The following is a 20,167-nucleotide window of genomic DNA, read 5'->3' on the forward strand; positions in this document are numbered from 1 at the left end:
ATTCATAGTAAACATTTAAACATGCTAAATATACGGTTGTATGGTGACAGATGGTAGCTACACTTGCCGTGAGCATAGCATAATGTATAGAGAAGTAGAATCACTATGTTGTACACCTGAAACTAATGTAACATTGTGTATCAGCTGTACTCAAAACAAATTTTTTTAAACTTTCAAAAACCAAAAATGCTAATTATTGAATTTTAAATTATTTTTTCAATTGGCAACTTAAGGATGCCTGAGTGGCTCAGTCAGTTAAGTATCTACCTTTGGCTCAGGTCATGAACCCACGGTCCTGGGATCAAACCCCCCATCGAGCTCCTTGCTCAGCAGGGAATTTGCTTCTCCCTCTGCCTCTGCTCCCCCTGCTTGTGCTCTCTCTCTCTGTCAAATAAATAAATAAAATCTTTAAAAATATCTGCAACTTAATCTAAATCATAAACCATATTTGGAAGCAAGTATAACATTAAGGAGCCAATCAAAATATGGTTGGGGGTCATTATTTCAAGGACTAACCAAAATGGATACACTGACATTGCTTTTCTCGTGTATTTACAGTTCCTTTTGAAGTTAAAATTTACATGGAGTGAAATGTACAAATTCTGTGTACATCTCAGTGAATTTCAACAATGTATATACTTATGTAGCCTATACCCCTATTAAGATGTAGAACATTTTTATTACCCATGAAATTTCCCTTAGACCTTTTTAAGTCCACACCTCCTCAAAGCTTTTGTGAATCCTTTCACTGTGGAGTCCTTTTGCCTGTTTTAGAAATCCATATACACGGAATCCTACAGTGTATATTCTTTTCTGTCTTCTTTTGTTCAACAGAGGTCTTGAGATTCATCCATGTTTTTGAGATAGACGCTAAGTATCTTTTAATGCTAAGTATCTCCTGTTGTATGAAGATACCATAAATTATTTATTTTCCTGTTGAGGGACATTTGACTGTTTCCAGCTTCTGGCTATTATGAGTAACGTTGCTGTGAACATTCTTGTACTAGCCTTTTGCTAGTCCTATGTTTTCTTCACTCCTGGAAAATTTCATAAGCGTGAAAAGACTGTATAAAGTAAGTTGTACCGTTTTACATTCCCACCAGCAAAATAAGAATGTTCCTTGCCAAGATAGGATGTTACCAGATTTTTTAAAAACAATACAAAAAACACGCTTTTATATATTTATATGTATATATTTGTAAATTTTCAATTTTTGAATAATTTTAGATTTATGGAATTATTTGAGATGCTGTAGAGACTTGCAATATATCCCATACTTAGTTTTCCCCGTGATGAACATCTTACATTAGTATGGTACATTGCCACAATTAATGAATCAATATTGACACATTAAGAAATAAACTAAAGCTCATATTTTATTCAGATTTCTTCGGTTTTCCCCTAATGTCCATTTTCTGTTCTTGGATGTCATCCAAGGTACCACATTACATTCATTAACCGTATTTGCTTAGGCTCCTTTCGGCTGTGACAGTTTCTCTGACTTTCCTTGTTTTTGACGACCTTGAAAGTTTTCAGGAGTACTGGTATTGCCTAGAATGTCCCTTAGTCGAGATTTGTCTGCTGTTTTTCTCAAGACGAGTTTGGTGGAGGGAGATCACAGAAGTGAAATGCCTTCTCATCACGTTATATAGAGCATGTGTACCATCAGTAGGTTTTATTACTGTTGAGGTTAATTTTGATCACTTGGTTGAGGTAGAGTTTGTCTATTTTTGCTACTCTTCTCTTTCTTCCTTTCCATATTATACTCAAAAAGGAAGTCACTATGCACAGACCCCACATAAGAAGTATGAAATTAGGCTGTACCTCCTTAAGAATGGAGTAGTTACAGAAATTATTTTGAATTCTTCTGCACAGGTGGTTTGTCTACTGTCTTAATTTCTTAATCATATCAGTATGAATCCATTGATACTTATTTTATACTTTGGGCTGTAATCCTGTACTGACTTTTTTTTTTTTGGTTGCTAAATTGTTCCAGCTTTGGCCATTGGGAACTCCTTCACTGGGCTCCTGTGACACAGGACATCATGGTAGGTGCCATTTCTTTCTTGGTATTTTCTCACTTCTCAGCATTACAAAATGCTCTAGAGTTATCTGGTACACTTCCTGCCTCTGTCTGAACCAGCTGTTTCTCCAAGGAGCCCGGGTTCCTTATAGTGATTTTACTGGAGTACAGTCTTTAGACATCAAGATCTGCCTGCCAGGTGTGCTCATCATTACCGTGCTATTCTTCGAAGGCCCTCTCAGTGGCCAGAGCAAGGAAATAGGTGTGCGTACTATCCTACGTCTGTACGCATATCTGCAAATATTTCTGTATGTGACCATCTGTGTCTGTATAAAGCTAGATATGAACTAATACAGATGTCTCTGATCCATCACCACGGTAGCATTCTAGCCTACGTCCTGCCCTTATCTGTAACCTCCCACAGCAACCATGAGAGGCCTGCAGCCCAATCTCTACTATCCATTATTTTTTCCCCCAAATGCTATTGGTGCTGTATTTTTAAATGCATCACCAAATCTAAGGTCATGTAGATTTTCTCCCATGTTTTTTTTCCCTGAAGTTTTATGGATTGGCATCCTAGATTTTGGTCTGTGATCCATTTGGAATTAATTATGTATATAAGGTTTGTGCCTAGATTTATTTATTTATTTATTTATTTTGCATATGGACATCTAATTGTTCTCGTATCTTTGTCTAAAAGTCTTATTTCTCCATCAAAGGGCCTTTGTTCCTTTTCTCAAAAATCAGTTGATGGCGTTCATGTGAGTCTATTCTGTTGCATGTATTCGTATGTCCATCCTTTCACCAATACAGCACTGTCTTGATTATTGTAGACTTACAGCTATCTTGAAATCAAGTATTGTGAGTCTTCTAAACTCATTCTTTTCAAGGACTGTGTTGGCCACTCTAAGTCCTCAATATTCCAAATAAATGTTAGATCAAATTGTTGAGATCTACAAATGAGCCTGCTAGGATTTTGCTGGGGCTGAAGTTAAAATTATAGGTCAAGCTGGGAAAAAGAAATGTCTTACAATACTAAGTCTTTCAATCCAAGAGCAGAAAGTATCTATTTATGTAGGTCTTCATAAGTCTTTATTAAGTTTTATGGTTTTCTGCTTATTGATCTGTATATACCTTTTGTTAAATTCATACCTAAATAAATCATTTTGGGGGCTACTAAAATGGTATTGTGTTTTTAACTTCAAATTCCAATTATTTGTGGTAGGTGTGTAGGAAAGCCAATGAATTTTGTGTATTAACCTTGTACCCTGAAGCCATGTTGTAATCACTTAGTTCCAGGAGATTTTTTTGGGTGGTGGATTCTTTGGATTTTCTACATAAACAATTGTGTCATCTGTGAAGAAAGATACTTCTATTTCTTCCTTTCCAGTTAGCGTATCTTTTATTTTTATTTTTTTGCACTAGTAGGTCTTCCAGTACAGTGTTGAATAGGAGTGGTGAGAGGAAACTTCTTGTGTTATTTGTCATCTTAGGGGGAAACCATCCAATTTCCATCACTAAGTTTGATGTTAGCAGATTTTCTTTTAGATACTCTCTATCAAGCTGAGAAAGTTTCTTTCTATTCCTAGTTTGCTAAAAGTTTTTGTTTTTTTTAATCATGAATGGGTGTTTGGTTTTGTAAAATTTTTTTGTGTCAATTTATAGAAAAATATAATTTATCTTGTTTAGTCTGCTGATGTAATGGATTACATTGATTTTGTTAAACCAGATTGTATACCTAGAATAAACCACACTTGGTCATGGTATGAAATTCTTTTTATGCATTGTTGGATTCTATTTACTAATAATTTGTGGTAATTTTATGCATATGTTCATAAAAGATATTAGTCTGTAGTTTTCCTTTCTTGTAATGTTTTTTTTTCCCCCTCTGGTTTTGGTGTTAGGGAAATGCTGGCCTCATAGAGCATACTCATAGAGTAAGTTAAGAAATGTTCTCTTTGCCTTTATTTTCTGGAAAATATGGTGACGAGTTGGTATAAGTGCTTCCATACATATTTAGTAGAAATCACCAATGAATCCATCTGGGCCTGGTCTTTTTTTTTTCTTTTTTGAAGGTTAAGAATTACTGATTCAATGTCTTTACTAAATGTAGGGGTATTGAGGTTATTTATTTCTCCTTGTATGTTTTGCTAGTTTGCATCTCTCAAGAAATTAGTCCATTTCATGTAAATTATCAAATATGTGGGTGTAAAGTTTTTTACAGTTTTTTATTATCTTTTTAATGTCCATGGGATTAGTAAACATTGGCCCCTCTTTCAATTCTGATTTACCTTTGCTCTCTTTGTTAGCTAAAAGTTTTTCAATTTTATTGATCACTTAAATAAATAAGGTTTGATTTTTATTGGATTTATTATTTTCCTGTTCTCAATTTTATTGCCATATTCTCTCATTGTGGTAATTTCTTTACTTGTGTTTGCTTTATGTCTAAATTGCTCTTCTTTCTTTAGTTTCCCTAGGTGGATGTTTTGGTTATTGATTTTAGGTTGTTACTCTTTTTATAATCTATGTGTTTAATGCCATACATTTCCTTCACGCCACTGCTTTTGCTACATCTCAGAAATTTGGTAATTTACATTCAGTTTCCATTTAGTTTACAAAATTTTTATTTTTGAGACTTCTTTGATCCATGTCTTATTTTGAAGTATATTCTTTATTTTCAAATATCTGGAGATTTTCTAGCTATCTATTACTGATTTCTAGTTTTATTCCATTGTGATCTGAGAACATATTTTGTATGATTTCTTTCTTTCAAGTTTGTTAAGGTGTGTCATATGGCCTGAACGTGGTCTGTCTTGGTGGTAGTTCCATGAGAACTTGAGAAGAGCATTCATTCTGCCTTTTTTTTTTTTTTTTTAGTTTGCTTACCCTTTCTTTTTTATTGAGACATAATTGACATAATATTATATTAGTTTCAGGGGTACAACATATTGATATATATACTGTGAAGTGATCACTGCGAAGTGATCTTTTTTTTTTTTTGAGAGGAGTATTCTGAAATTGTCAGTTAATTCAAGTTGATTGATAGTGCTGTTTAGCTTAACTATATCCTCATTGGTTTTTCCTTGTTTGAGCTATTAAGTACTGACAGGAGGTGCTGAAGTCTCTATAACAGTGAATATGTCTATTTCTTCTTTCAGTTCTATCAGTTTTTGTTTCACTGTTGTTCCTCTATTGTTAGGTGCATACATGATTAGGACTGCTACATCTACTTTGTGTGAAATTAATATAGCTATTAATATAGCTACTTCAGCTTTCTTTTCTTTACTGTTAGCATGGTGTAGCTCTCCTTTTGCTCTAAGCCTGTCCATGTTTAAAGTGGGCTTTGTTTTTGTTTTGTTTTTGTTTTTGTTTTTACAAGTAACAGAGTTTTGTCTTTTCTTTTTGTAAACTACTCTCAGAATCTCCATCTTGGATTTTTTTTTTCTTCAAGATTTTATTTAAATTCCAGTTAGTTAACCTACAGTGTAATGTTAGTTTGAGGCATAGAATTGAATGGTTTAACACTTACATACAACATCTGCTGCTGTCATACAACATGACAAGTGTCCTCCTTAAACCCTATCACCTATTTCACTCATTTCCCCTCCACCCCCACCTCCCCTCTGGTAACCGTCAGGTTGTTTTCTATAGTTAAGAGTCTATTTCTTGGTTTGTCTCTGTCTTCACCAACCCCCATGTTCATTTGTTTTGTTTCTTAAATTCCACATGTGAGTGAAATCATGTGGTATTTGTCTTTCTCTGACTGATATTTCACTTAGCATAATACTCTCTAGCTCCATCCGTTTCACTGCAAATTGTAAGATTTCATTCTTTTTGATGGCTAAGTACATATATATGAATACACACACACACACACACACACACAACTTCTTTAACCATTCATCAGTTGTTGAACATTTGGGCTCTTTACATAATTTGGCTATTGTAGATAATGATGTTATAAACATGGGGGTGTAAGTATCCCTTCAAATTAGTATTTTTTTTTAAAGATTTTTTTTTTAATTTTTTATTATGTTAATCACCATACAGTACATCCCCGGTTTCCGATGTAAGGCTCGATGATTCATTAGTTGTGTATAACACCCAGTGCACCATGCAATACATGCCCTCCTTACTACCCATCACCAGTCTATCCCATTCCCCCACCCCCTCCCCTCTGAGGTCCTCAGTTTGTTTCTCATAGTCCATAGTCTCTCATGTTTCATTCCCCCTTCTGATTAACCCCCCTTTCTTTATCCCTTTCTTCCCCTACCGATCATCCTAGTTCTTATGTTCCATAGATGAGAGAAATCATATGATAGTTGTCTTTCTCTGCTTGACTTATTTCACTTAGCATTATCTCCTCCAGTGCCGTCCATGTTGTAGCAAATGTTGAGAACTCGTTCTTTCTGATAGCTGAGTAATATTCCATTGTATATATGGACCACAACTTCTTAATCCAGCCATCTGTTGAAGGGCATCTCGGCTCCTTCCACGATTTAGCTATTGTGGACATTGCTGCTATGAACATTGGGGTGCATATGGCCCTTCTCTTCACTACGTCTGTATCTTTGGGGTAAACACCCAGTAGTGCAATGGCTGGATCATAGGGTAGCTCAATTTTTAACTTTTTAAGGGACCTCCACACTGTTTTCCAGAGTGGCTGTACCAACTTGCATTCCCACCAACAATGTAGGAGGGATCCCCTTTCTCCACATCCTCTCCAACAATTGTTGTTTCTTGCCTTGTCAATTTTTGCCATTCTAACTGGTGTAAGGTGGTATCTTAGTGTGGTTTTGATTTGAATTTCCTTGATGGCTAATGATTTTGAACATTTTTTCACGTGTCTGTTAGCCATTTGTATGTCTTCATTGGAAGTGTCTGTTCATATCTTCTGCCCATTTTTTGATTTATTTGTTTCTCGTGTATTGAGTTTGAGAAGTTCTTTGTAGATCTTGGATACCAGTCTTTTATCTGTAGTGTCATTTGCAAATATCTTCTCCCATTCCGTGGGCTGCCTCTTAGTTTTTTTTGACTGTTTCCTTGGCTGTGCAGAAGCTTTTTATCTTGATGAAGTCCCACAAGTTCATTATTTCTTTTGTTTCTCTTGCCTTTGGAGATGTGTCACGAAAAAGGTTGCTGTGGCCGATGTCGTAGAGGTTGCTGCCTATGCTCTCCTCTAGGATTTTGATGGATTCCTGTCTCACATCGTGGTCTTTCATCCATTTGGAGTTTATCTTTGTGTATGGTGTGAGAGAGTGGTCAAGTTTCATACTTTTGCATGTAGCTGTCCAGTTTTCCCAGCACCATTTATTGAAGAGACTGTCTTTTTCCCACTGGATGTTTTTTCCTGCTTTATCAAAGATTAGTTGCCCAAAGAGCCGAGGGTCCATTTCTGGGCTCTCTATTCTGTTCCATTGGTCTATGTGTCTGTTTTTGTGCCAGTACCATGCTGTCTTTGTGATCACAGCTTTGTAGTACACCTTGAAATCCGGCATTGTGATGCCCCCGGCTTTGTTTTTCCTTTTCAACAGTTCCTTGGAGATTCGGGGCCTTTTCTGTTTCCATACAAATTTAAGGACTATTTGTTCCAGTTCTTTGAAAAATGTCCTCGGTATTTTGATCAGGATAGCATTGAAAGTGTAGATTACTCTGGGTAGCATGGACATTTTAACTATGTTAATTCTTCCGATCCATGAGCATGGAATATCTTTCCATCTTTTTATGTCTTCCTCAATGTCTTTCAAGAGTGATTTATAGTTTCTAGAATATAGGTCCTTTACGTCTCTGGTTAAGTTAATTCCAAGGTAACGTATGGTTTTTGGTACTGTTGTAAATGGGATGGATTCCCTAATTTCTCTTTCTTCGTTCTCGTTATTCATGTACAGAAATGCAACTGATTTCTGAGCATTGATTTTGTATCCCGCCACGTTACTGAATTGCTCTATAACTTCTAATAGTTTGGGAGTGGCTTCTTTTGGGTTTTCCATATAGAGTATCATGTCATCTGCAAAGAGAGACATTTTGACTTCTTCTTTGCCAATTTGAATACCTTTGATCCCTTTTTGTCATCTGATTGCTGTTGCAAGGACTTCTAGTACTATGTTGAATAAGAGTGGTGAGAGTGGGCATCCTTGTCGAGTTCCTGATCTTAAGGGAAAGGCTTCCAGCTTTTCCCCATTGAGAATAATATTTGCAGTAGGCTTTTCATAGATGGCTTTTATGAGATTGAGAAATTACCTTCTATTCCTACACTCTGAAGGGTTTTAATCAGGAAAGGATGCTGTATTTTGTCAAAAGCTTCTTCGGCATTGATTGAGAGGATCATATAGTTCCTGAGTCTTTTCTTGTTGATATGATGTATCACACTGATTGATTTGCGAATATTGAACCACGCTTGCATCCCAGGTATGAATCCCACTTGATCGTGATGGATAATCCTTTTAATGTACTGTTGGATTCTATTAGCAAGTATCTTGTTGAGGATTTTGGCATCCATATTCATTAGGGAAATAGGTCTGTAATTCTCCTTTTTGAGGGGGGCTTTGCCTGGTTTGGGGATCAAGGTAATATTGGACTCATAGAATGAGTTTGGTAGCTTTCCTTCTGTTTCTATTTTTTGAAATAGCTTTAGGAGAATGGGTATTATTTCTTCTTTGAATGTTTGGTAGAATTCCCCAGGAAAACCGTCCGGGCCTGGAGTTTTGTTATTTGGAAGGTTGTTTATCACTGACTCAATTTCTTCATAATTAATTGGCCTGTTTAAGAAATCAATTTCTTCCTGTTTCAATCTTGGTAGTTTATAGGTTTCCAGGAAGGATTCCATCTCTTCCAGATTGCTTAGTTTATTGACATATAGCTGTTGATAAAAATTTCTAATAATCCTTCCAATTTCAATGGTGTTCGTCGTGACCTCTCCTTTTTCTTTTTTTTTTTTTTTTAAGATTTTATTTATTTATTTGACAGAGATAGAGACAGCGAACGAGAGAGGGAACACAAGCAGGGGGAGTGGGAGAGGAAGAAGCAGGCTCATAGCAGAGGAGCCTGATGTGTGGCTCGATCCCGCAACTCCGGGATCACGCCCTGAGCCGAAGGCAGACGCTTAACCGCTGTGCCACCCAGGCGCCCCATGACCTCTCCTTTTTCATTCATAATTTTAATAATCTGGGTCCTTTCTCTTTTCTTTTGGATAAGTGTTGCCAGTGGTCTGTCAATTTTATTGATTCTCTCAAAGAACCAGCTTCTAGTCCTGTTGATCTGCTCTACTGTACTTCTGGTTTCTGCTTGATTGATTTCAGCTCTAATTTTGGTCAACTGCTTCCTCGTGCATGGATTAGGCCTGTCCCTCTGTTTCTGTTCCAGCTTCTTGAGGTGAGAATATAAAAACTGCATTTTAGATTTTTCTATTCTTTTGAGTGAGGCTTGGATGGCTATGTATTTCCCCCTTAGGACTGCCTTTGCAGTATCCCATAGGTTTTGGACTGTTGTATTTTCATTCTCATTGTCTCCATAAATTGTTTAATTTGATTTTTGATTTACTGGTTTATCGAGTCATTCCTGAGCAGGATGGTTCTTAGTCTCCAAGTGTTTGAGTTTCTTCAAAATTTTTCCTTGTGGTTGAGTTCCAATTTCAGAGCGTTGTGGTCTGAGAATATGCAGGGGATAATTTCAATCTTTTGGTATCGGTTGAGACCTGTTTTGTGTCCCAGAACATGGTCTATTCTTGAAAATGTTCCATGGGCATTAGAATAGAATGAGTATTCTTTGGTTCTGGGGTGTAGTGTTCTATATATATCTATGAGGTCCAACTTGTCGAGTATGGCATTCAAAGCCTTTGATTCTTTGCTTAGTTTTTGCCAGGGTGTTCTGTCTATTTCTGATAGTGGAGTGTTGAGGTCCCCTACTGTTAATGTATTTTTATTTATATGTCTCTTTATTCTGGTTAAGAGTTGGCTTGTGTATCTTGCTGCTCCCCTGTTGGGGGCATATATATATCCACTTGTTGAATACTTCCCTTAAGAATAATATAGTGCCCTTCTGCGTCTCTAACTATAGTCTGTAGTTTAAAATCCAATCTATCTGATACGAGAATTGCTACCCCAGCTTTCTTTTGAGGTCCATTTGCGTGAAAGATGGTACTCCATCCCCTTACTCTCAGTCTGAATGCATCTTTGGGCTCGAAATGAGTCTCTTGTAGACAGCAAATGGATGGGTCATTTCTTTTTATCCAATCTGCAACCCTGTGGCGTTTATGGGAGCATTTAAGCCATTAACATTAAGACTGAGTACTGAGAGATATGATTTTAATGATGCCATGTTGCCAGTAAAGTCTTTGTATTGGCTGTGACTTTCTGTATCACTCTTGGGGCCTTTTTTTATAGAACCCTCCGTAATATCTCCTGTAGGGCTGGTTTCATGGTTATGAAATTGGTTAGTGACTGTCGATTCTGAAATGTCTTTATTTCTCCATCAATTCTGAATGACAGCCTTGCTGGATAAAGGATCCTTGGCTGCATGTTTTTCTCTGAAAGAGCTTTAAATATGCTCCCCCAACCCTTTCTCTCATTCCAGGTCTGTGTAGACAGGTCTGACGTAATTCTGATGCCTTTGCCTTGGTACTTGAGAAATTTCTTTGCCCTGGCCGCTTTCAATACTGTATCCTTGCATCTAATATTTGCGAAATGCACTATGACGTGACGTGGCGTAGGTTTGTCGTGGTTGAGCTTGGGAGGGGTCCTCTCTGCCTCTTGGACACAAATGTTTGTTTCCCTCGCTAGATTAGGGAAGTTTTCAGCTACAATTTGTTCAAATATCTCTTCTAGACCTCTGTTTTTCTCCACCCCCTCGGGGATGCCGATGATTCTAACATTGGATCGTTTCATGGAGTCAGTAATCTCCCGTAACCTACATTCGTGGGTGTGGATTTTTTTAAGACCATCTTCTATTTTCATTTTTTCCTCTATTAACCCATCCTCCAATTCACTAACCCGTTCCTCTGCTTCTGCGACCCTGGCCGTCAGAGCCTCTCGTTTTGCCTGCATTTGGCTCATAGAATTTTTAATTTCTGTCAGATTCGCTCTCATTTCTGTCCTTAGGGATTCTATATTCTCAGTAACCTTTTCGTTAATAGTTTTTTTCAATTCTACTCATCATTTTGACCATCGTTACTCTGAATTCCATTTCTGATACTTTGGTTACATCCATATCCATTATTTCTGTGGCAGAGGCCACAGACTCACTCTCTTGTCTTTGCTGGGGGGGGGGGGGGCTTCTCCTTCTTGTCATTCTGATGAGGAGAGGTTGCGGGGTTGTCCAGAGCCCAAATTATTGACTGGGTCCCAGGCCGTTCCCCTTGTTTTATAGGGATCTTAGGGATGTGGGCTTCTTCTTTAAAGATTTTATTTATTTATTTATGTGGCAGCCAACCAGCGAGAGAGGGAACAGAAGCAGGGGAGTGGGAGAGGAAGAAGCAGGCTCCCAGTGGAGGAGCCCGATGAGGGACTCCTTTCCGGAACGCCGGGATCACGCCCTAAGCCAAAAACAGGCGCTCCATGATGGTGCCACCCAGACGCCCGGGTTGTGGGCTTCTTGATTTTTCAGCCTGCCTTCTGTGTTCTGGGGGAGGGGCCTGCCGCGCCGATACTCAGGCAGCCCTGTTTGGGTAGAGTCTCCGCGTCCCCTGTGAGGGGGGATGGGGATGGGCACTCTCTGGGCCGGTATTTCCAGGCTTTTGTTCTCTGGCGGCTTTCCCTGGCGGTTTGCTGTGCCTCTTCTGAGAGTCAGAGCAGCAGCGGCCAAATTTCAGCCTCTGTCACAGAACAGAGGGATTGTGGCCCATTCTCTACTAATGTTCTGGCCACTTTAACTCTGTTACTGTTGGTGCTGCTCAACCCTGCAGTGTCCCAGGATGTGCGCCCCACACCCGGCATCCCAGCCCTCACTTCCAGGGCCGGCGGGTCTCTGTCCTTTGTGTTTCTAATGCCGCCAGCCGCCAGCCGCCAGCTGCCCCGCGTGCTCTGGAACCTCCCGGTCTCAGTCTGGATCCTGTGAGCGCACCGGGATTCCGGTGTTCCGCGAGATGCCTGGTGGCGCGCACTCAGCTCCCGAACCCGCTCTCTCGCAGGTGCCGTCCACGAGCCCCGCCCGCTCTCCCGTGCAAGTGGCTACAGCTTCCCGGCGCCCGAACGCGGCGGCTCCCTCCCCTTTCTGTTTATCTTCCGATATCTGTGCACGGTTTCACGGCTCCCCTCTTCGTACCTCAATACTCAGCGCTGGAGATGTTCATTTGTAGAGATCCAGATGCATCTTCCTGTGTCTCAGGCTGGTTCCGTGGTTGTTTAGGCTGGTCTGGTAGCTATCCAGCTCGACTCGGGGGACCGGCTGAAAAAGGGGTCTCCTATTCCTCCGCCATCTTAACTCCAGAGGCCACATCAGTATTTTTAAATCCTTTGAGTAAGTAGCACAATTGCTGGGTCTCGTAGGGTAGCTCTATTGCTAACTATTTAAGGAACCTCCATAGTATTTTCCAGAGTAGCTGCACCAGTTTGCATTCCCAAAAACACTGTAAGAGGGTTCTCCTTTTTCTGCGTCCATCTTTTGTTTAGCTTATTCACACCGTTCATATTTAAATGATTACTATTATATTTGAATCAGTACTGATTATGTTTGTAATTGTTTTGTATTTATTGCCAGAGGCTTCTTTTCTGCCTTCTCTGGTTTTATTTGGGCATTCTGTATGATCTTATTTTGTCCCCTTTTTGAGCATATCAGTCACACTTTTAAGAATGTATACTTTTAATGGTTTCTCTAGAGTTTAAAATATTTGAATTTAATTAATGTAAGATCACCTTCAGATGACACTGTTGTTTCAGTGCAGTGCAGGGGCCTTCTAATAGAGCATTACTAGTTCCTCTCTCCTGCTTCTTGTGACAATGCTATCATTCATTTCACTTACCAATATGTTATAATAACCCCATCCATAATTACTATAAGTACTTTAAATAGTTATATTTTATATCAATTAGTAGTAAGAAAAGTAAAAGGTTTTATTTTACTTTTATTCCTTCTCTGATGGCCTTCCTTTTTATGTATATCCAAATTTTATATATATATATATAAATATATATAATATAGAAATATAAATATATATTATTATTAAATATAATTAATTATATTTATTATGTGATTGTATATAATTATATATTAAATATAATCAATATAATTAATATATTAAAATATATATAAATATGTATAATATATATAAATATATATTTATATGTATAATATATATAAATATATATTTATATGTATAATTTATATATATATTATATATATACATATGTATTTATATATATATAAATTATATATATAATTTTCCTCCTACATGAAGAAAATCTCTTCCCATTTCCTGCAGGGTGGGCCTGCTGGTAGTGAATTCTGTTTCTGATTGTCTGAGAAAGACTTTGCTTTTCCTTCACTTTTGAAACAGAATTTTGTTAAAACTCTAGTTGAGCATTTCTCTTTTTTTCTTTCAATACATTTAGTATTTCCTTCCACTTCCTTCTTGCTCACATGATTTCTGATAAGAGACCTTCTGTAAATCTTACTCTCTTCCTCTATAGGCAAAGTGTATGGTTCTCTACAGGCAAAGGCTTCTTTCAAGATTTTTTTTTTGTCTTTGGTTTCCTGGAGTTACAATATAATATGCCTAGGTATAGTTTTTTTTTTTTTTTTCTAGGTATAGTTTTTTTAAAACTATATTTGGATCTCTGGTTTGATGTCCATCATTACTTTTTGAAAATTCTCATCTATTATTACTTCAAGCATTATTTTACTCCATTCTGTCTTTCTTCTAATATTCTAATTATGCACATGTTACATCTTTTGAAATTGTCCCATGTTCTTAGATATAATAGTCTATTCTTTCATTCTTATTCCCTCTGCATGTCAGTTCTCAAAGTTTCTATTGACTTATCCTCAAACTCACATATTCTTTCCTTAGCCTGTTGAGTCTGCCAGAAACCCTATAAAAGACATTTTTCATTTCAGCTACAATGTATTTAATTTCTAATATTTCCTTTTGATTCTTTTCTCAAAACTTCCATGTCTTTGCTTATGTTATCTGTTTTTGCCTATTGTCTGCTTTTTCTATTAGAGCCCTTACCATATAAATCATAGTCATTTTCAATTTGCTGCCTTATAATCCCACAATTTGTGTCATAGCTGAATCTGACTCTGATGTTTGCCTCTTCTCTTCACATTGTTTTTTTTGTTTTGTTTTTTGCCTTTTGTCATGTTTTTAATTTTTGATTGAAAGCTGGACCTGTATTGTGTAATAGGACTTGAGGTAAATAGATTTCTAGTGTGAGGTTTATGTCCCTCTAGTTAGGAGGTGGGTTTCATCTCATGCTCTCTTTAGGTATATGTACTAAAAGTTTCAAATTCCTTTAGTGTCCCTTTTTTCCCTTTTAACTTTGGGGATCCCTAAGTATTCTTCTTCCGAGAGACTCTCTTAAAACTCTTGTGGCTCTAATCTACTATTATTAAATTGTGTCATTGTGGGTGTGGGGATAAGTTATAAGGAGAGGATTCTATGATCTTCCAGTTAAATCTCAATCTTTGAGTTGGCCAATGTCTCTGACCTATGATTTCCAAAATGAATTAATTTTGGGGTAGTGTATTAGTTTGCTAAGTCTGCCATAACAAAGTGCTACAGACTAGGGGGCTTAAACAGCAGAAATTTGCTTTCTTACAATTCTCAAGGCTAGAAATCGGTGACCAAGGTGTCTACAGGCTTGGTTTCTTGTGAAGCCTCTCTCCTTGACTTGTAGTTAGCTCTCGTCTCCCTATCTCTTCCTTCTGTGTGTGTGTTTTGTCCTAATCTCGTTTTATAGGAAAACCAATCTTGTTGAATTAGGGCCTACTGAGTTCATTTGAACTTAATTACCTCTTCAAAGACCCTACCTCCAAAATCAGTCATATTCTGAGGTACTAGGGGTTAGAACTTCATAGAAATTTTGAGGGGACACAATTCAGCCCATAATATATAGATTACTGCTATTTCCCTTCTGTGAGACAGGAGGGATAGAGGAGGCTGGAATGAGATCAGTGCCTTCCCCCATGGCTCTTGAACAGCGCTGTGGTAAGTTCTTTCCTCCTGGAGAATAGGTCATTCTTTTTGAGAAAACTCAGGGCGTATTTCATAAGATTTACTCTTCGTTTTCCCCTGCCAGAGCTATGAATGGCTCTTTTTCTGATCTTCCCTGTCAGGTGGGGTTCCCCAAGGAAAAGCTCAGGAAATGTGGATGTTTCTCTAAGATTGCAGCTCCCAGGAGTTTCTCACACTTGGGCTAGTCAACACTCGGCCTTCAGCAATTCTTCCAAATGACCATTTTAGTGTTCCTGCCAGTTTTAACTCCTCTGGCTTGTGTTCCAGTTAGGCGGGTCTGGGCTACAATTCTGGATTCACCTGTCTTTCCAGATTTTAAGGCATCAGTTTGACTTACAAACTCAGTTCTCTGATAGGTACAGGAAAAGGCATTAACTTTGAGTTTGTCCACCTTTTTCTTGTAAGAATGGGATTAATGACTTCCAAAATGTTTACATATTTGAGTTGAAACCAGAAATTTTGGTTATATTTTAGGTCATTCTATTTACTGAGAATTAAAAATTAAGAAAAATAAACTACAAGTGATGAAAATGAAAGTTTCTCTTTTCTCCCTACTATATAAGAAATTCCAAATTCCATTATCTCTCTCTTCCCATTTTTATACTTTTTGTTGATTCATACTGTGAGTTTAGATCCTATAAGATTATTGCATTTTTGGAACATGAATCCATTCGTCAAATGTTACTACTGATAATGTATTAAGTCTTGTCAACAGTTACTTGGGATTAACTATGTTTTACAGACTACATACATTGTTCATCCTCAGTTTTTTATACCTTATTTTAATCCTTATTTGGATTGATTTCTTGGTCAGCGGAAATGTATTTCACTAGATACTTCAGGAAGAATTCAGGCATAATTTGAGTCCTTCAATGACTAAGAATATCCTTGTTGCCTGACATATAATCAACTGATGTGAGCATGAAACTCTTGTACTCAGTCTCTCTTCAAAACTCCCTAGACTCTGCCCTGTGACTTTTGCCATTAAGTGTTGCAGAGCTGTTTGTAGTCTCCTAAGATATTTTTTCCCTTTAGTTAGTAGACTTTTTATGCCTGGATGGTTCCAATATTTTTTATCCTTGATTTCCAAAAATTTCATCAAAGTATGTGTAAATATTTGTCTCCTCTCTAATTTTGTTTGTACTTCTTGACCTCTTTCCATTTTATTACTCAAGTGTTCCTTCCAGTCAGAAAATTGTTTTTATCACAAAATACTTAAAACACAAGAAAAAGAGAATGAACTACATAAAATATATACCCCTATATCTACCACTAAGTTTTAGTAAATTGTAATAGTTTGCTACAGATGCCACAACTAAGTTTTACAGCTATAGCTGAACTTTCTTGTGTGTCCTTCCACTATCCCATTCCCCTTGAGCCTAAATGTAAACACTTTTCTGATTTTTGTGTCCATCTTTCTTATACATTTCTCTATACTACACAGTATACATGAGTTCACATACATGTTATTTTGCATTTTCTGAATTTAGATATTATGGAATCATATTACATATATATATTTCTGAACCTTATTTTTTCCATTGACCCCACATTGTTTTTAAGACTTTTCTATGACGATAGCTGCCGCTCTTTTTTTCATTTTAATGTACTGCCTCATACGGTTATGTAAATGTAATCTCGATTCATGTATCCATTTTTATGTTGATGGAGATTTAGGTACTTGCCAAATGTTTACAAATATAAAGCAGTTCTGCAATGAATATTCATTTGCATGTCTTCTGGTACACAGGTGAGTTTCTCTAGGTTTTTTTTTTTTTTTAAGATTTTATTTATTTATTTGACAGAGAGAGAGACAGCCAGCGAGAGAAGGAACACAAGCAGGGGGAGTGGAAGAGGAAGAAGCAGGCTCCCAGTGGAGGAGCCTGATGTGGGGCTCGATCCCATAACACCAGGATCACGCCCTGAGCCGAAGGCAGACGCTTAACGACTGAGCCACCCAGGTACCCCTCTCTAGGTTTTGTACCAAGAAATGGAGTTCCTTGTAAGAGGCATGATGACTTCGATAATAATATTATTAAGGACCTAGTCCTTACATAGCTCTTACAGACTCATTTAACCTCCCAGAATAACTCTGTGAAGTATTATTTACCATCCACATTTTAGAATGAAGAGACCAAGGCACAGAAATTTTAAGGTGTCCAGGATTACACAGGTACAGTTGTAGAACCAGGATTTGAATTCAGGTAATCTTGTTCAGAGTCTGCACATTTAGCTACTATGATATAATGGGCAAAAAGTATTCTACTTCCTCTTGATTCCATTTTAGAAGCCTTATTTTTTCTAGAAATTTGTGTTAAATTCAGATTTTTTCACATGTTTTTCATCACATGTTCTCCTACTTTTGTCATCTTTGCTGTATATGTTTATGTATACTTAAATATTTTGAATATTTATCATGGCTTTTTCCTCTTTGAACATATGGAATATAGATATAATAATTTTTTAATGTCCTCGTATGATAAGTCTAACATCTATATCAGTTCTGGGTTGGTTTCTATTGATTAATTTTTCTCCTCATTACAGGTCATATTTTCCTGACTCTTACTTGCTTGATAAACTTTAATTGGATGATAACATTGAGAATTTTATTTTTGGAGGGGGGGCTGATATTTTTGTATTCCTATAAAAATACTTGAACATTATATCTGGCATGCAGTTGAGTTACTTGGAAACATCTCCATCCTTCTGGGTCTTGGTTTAAAGATTCATTAGATGAGACCATAGCAGCTGATTTAGTCTATGGCTAATTCTCTACTACTGAGGCATTACCTATCTGAGTACTATACTCAGTGCCCCATGGATTATTAGGTTTTCCAGTCTGGCTTGCGGAAACAGGCACTATTCCAACCAGATCTTCTGTGAGTTCTGTTGTTAACTCTGATCCATGTAGATGGTTTTTCTCCCAGCCTCCAGGAGTGTCTTTTAGCACACTCACTAATTAGCGCTCTGAAGAATACTCGAGGGGGACCCTATGCACACCTCTATGTTTCTTTTCTGTATAGCTCTTTCTTCTCTGGTACTCTGTCCTGGAAACCATAAGTGCTTCTGTCTCCCTGGATTGTCTGGCACATGTCAAACGAAGAGTCTGATGTGCTCCACCTGTGTTCTCCTTCCCTGCACTACTGCCAGGAAACTCTTAGGTGTAAGCGGGACAATTCTAGGGCTCACTTTGTTTTCATTGCTTAGGAATTTCTGTATTTTGTTTACTGAGATACAAAGTTTTGAAAACCATTATTTCATATATCTTTTTCTCTCTTTTTCTTTTTCTTTTTCTTTTCTTTCTTTCTTTCTTTTTTTTTTTTTTTTTTTTGGTAATTTCTTGTGGGAAGATACATCTTGTTCCTACTTTTAATCTTGGCAGAAGTTACCTTTAAAAAAAAAGAATTAGATTGTTTGGTTTCTTATTGTTGAGTTCTGCCAGTTCTTTATGTTTTCTGGCTACAAGTCCCTCATCATAAATGTAATTTGCAGATATATTCTCCCCATCTATAGCTTGATTATTCAGTCTCAACACGAAGAAAAGTCCAAATTTTAATAAAGTCCAAATTCCCACATTTTTCTTTTACAAATGGTTTCAGGTGTTATATCTAAAAATCCTTCGCCAAACCCAAGTTGACAAGATTTTCACTGAATTTTTCTTCTAGAATGATTATACTTCTATGTTTTACATTTGGTCAGTTTTGAGTTAATTGTTGTATAAGATATGACAGAGGTTGATTTTTTTCTTTTGCATATGAAAATCCATTGTTTTTAGTATCGCTCATTTTTTTAAAAGATTTTATTTATTTATTTGGCACAGAGAGAGAGAGACAGCCAGCGAGAGAGGGAACACAAGCAGGGGGAGTGGGAGAGGAAGAAGCAGGCTCATAGCGGAGGAGCCTGATGTGGGGCTCGATCCCATAACGCTGGGATCATGCCCTGAGCCGAAGGCAGACGGTTAACCGCTGTGCCACCCAGGCCCCCCCCTTAGTATCACTTATTGAAAAGACTATCTTCATTTAATTGTTTTTGGTAACTTTGTAAAAAATAGTTGACTGTATTTGTGTGGGTTTATTTTTTGGACACTCTATGTTGTTCTACGGATCTATGTGTCCGTTTGTCAATTTCACAATGTCTTGTATACTGTAATTTTATAGTTAAGTATTGAAGTCACGAAGTGTGAGCCCTCAAACTTTATCCTTAAATTTCCAAATCATTTTGGCTATTTTAGTTACTTTTCCACTTCATAGAGATTTTGGAATCTGCTGGTCTTTTTGTTGAGACTGCACTGAATACATCGATAAATTTGGAAAGACTTAATTTCTTAATAATATTGAGTTTTCCATTCCATGAACATGCTTAATGTCTTAATTTATTTGGATCTTTGATTTATTTAATGGATTTTTATAGTTTTTAATATACATACTTTACACATATTTTGTTATGTTTATACCTAAGATGGTTTTTTTTTTCCTGGGGGGTGGTGACATTTTAATGGTACCTTAAAATTTTTTTCAATTAATTTTTTTCATTGCCAGTATACAGAATTACACTAAACTGTTTCCATATTGACCTTTTGTCCTGAGAACCTGATGAATCACTTATTAGTTTTGGAAGCTTTTTGTAGATTGTTTTGGATTTTTCCACATAGAAAGTCATGTCATCTATGAATAAAGACTTTTTATTTCTTCCTTTTGAATGTGGGTGCCTTTTTATCATGTTGTACTACACTATCTAAAATTCCAGTACAATCTCGAATAGGAGTTAAGAATGAGAACATCCTTATGTTGTTATGGGAAAGCCTTCAGTCTTTCACCATTAAGGTTGAGGTTAGCTGTCACTTTTTTGATAATGTTTCTTATCGGGTTAGGTAATTTCTATTCCTAGGGTTCTCAGAGCTTTTTCTTGAAATAATGCAAATTGTGTCAAATGTTTCTCCTTAATTAAAATCACTCTCGACATTTTTTCTTTAGTCT

At 37.1% G+C, this 20,167-nt stretch overlaps 1 long non-coding RNA gene across 1 annotated transcript in view; it reads left to right on the forward strand.

The window, feature by feature from the left end:
• The first annotated feature begins 17,003 nt into the window (after positions 1-17,003).
• The window catches only part of LOC130542193 (uncharacterized), a 329,041-nt gene continuing 325,877 nt past the window's right edge, over positions 17,004-20,167 (forward strand). The window contains exon 1 of the long non-coding RNA XR_008956568.1: positions 17,004-17,152. This is a non-coding gene — a long non-coding RNA (uncharacterized LOC130542193). The remainder of the gene's footprint in view (positions 17,153-20,167) is intronic.

Source organism: Ursus arctos, unplaced genomic scaffold (assembly GCF_023065955.2).
Source record: "Ursus arctos isolate Adak ecotype North America unplaced genomic scaffold, UrsArc2.0 scaffold_30, whole genome shotgun sequence".
Classification (NCBI taxonomy): Eukaryota; Metazoa; Chordata; class Mammalia; order Carnivora; family Ursidae; genus Ursus; species Ursus arctos.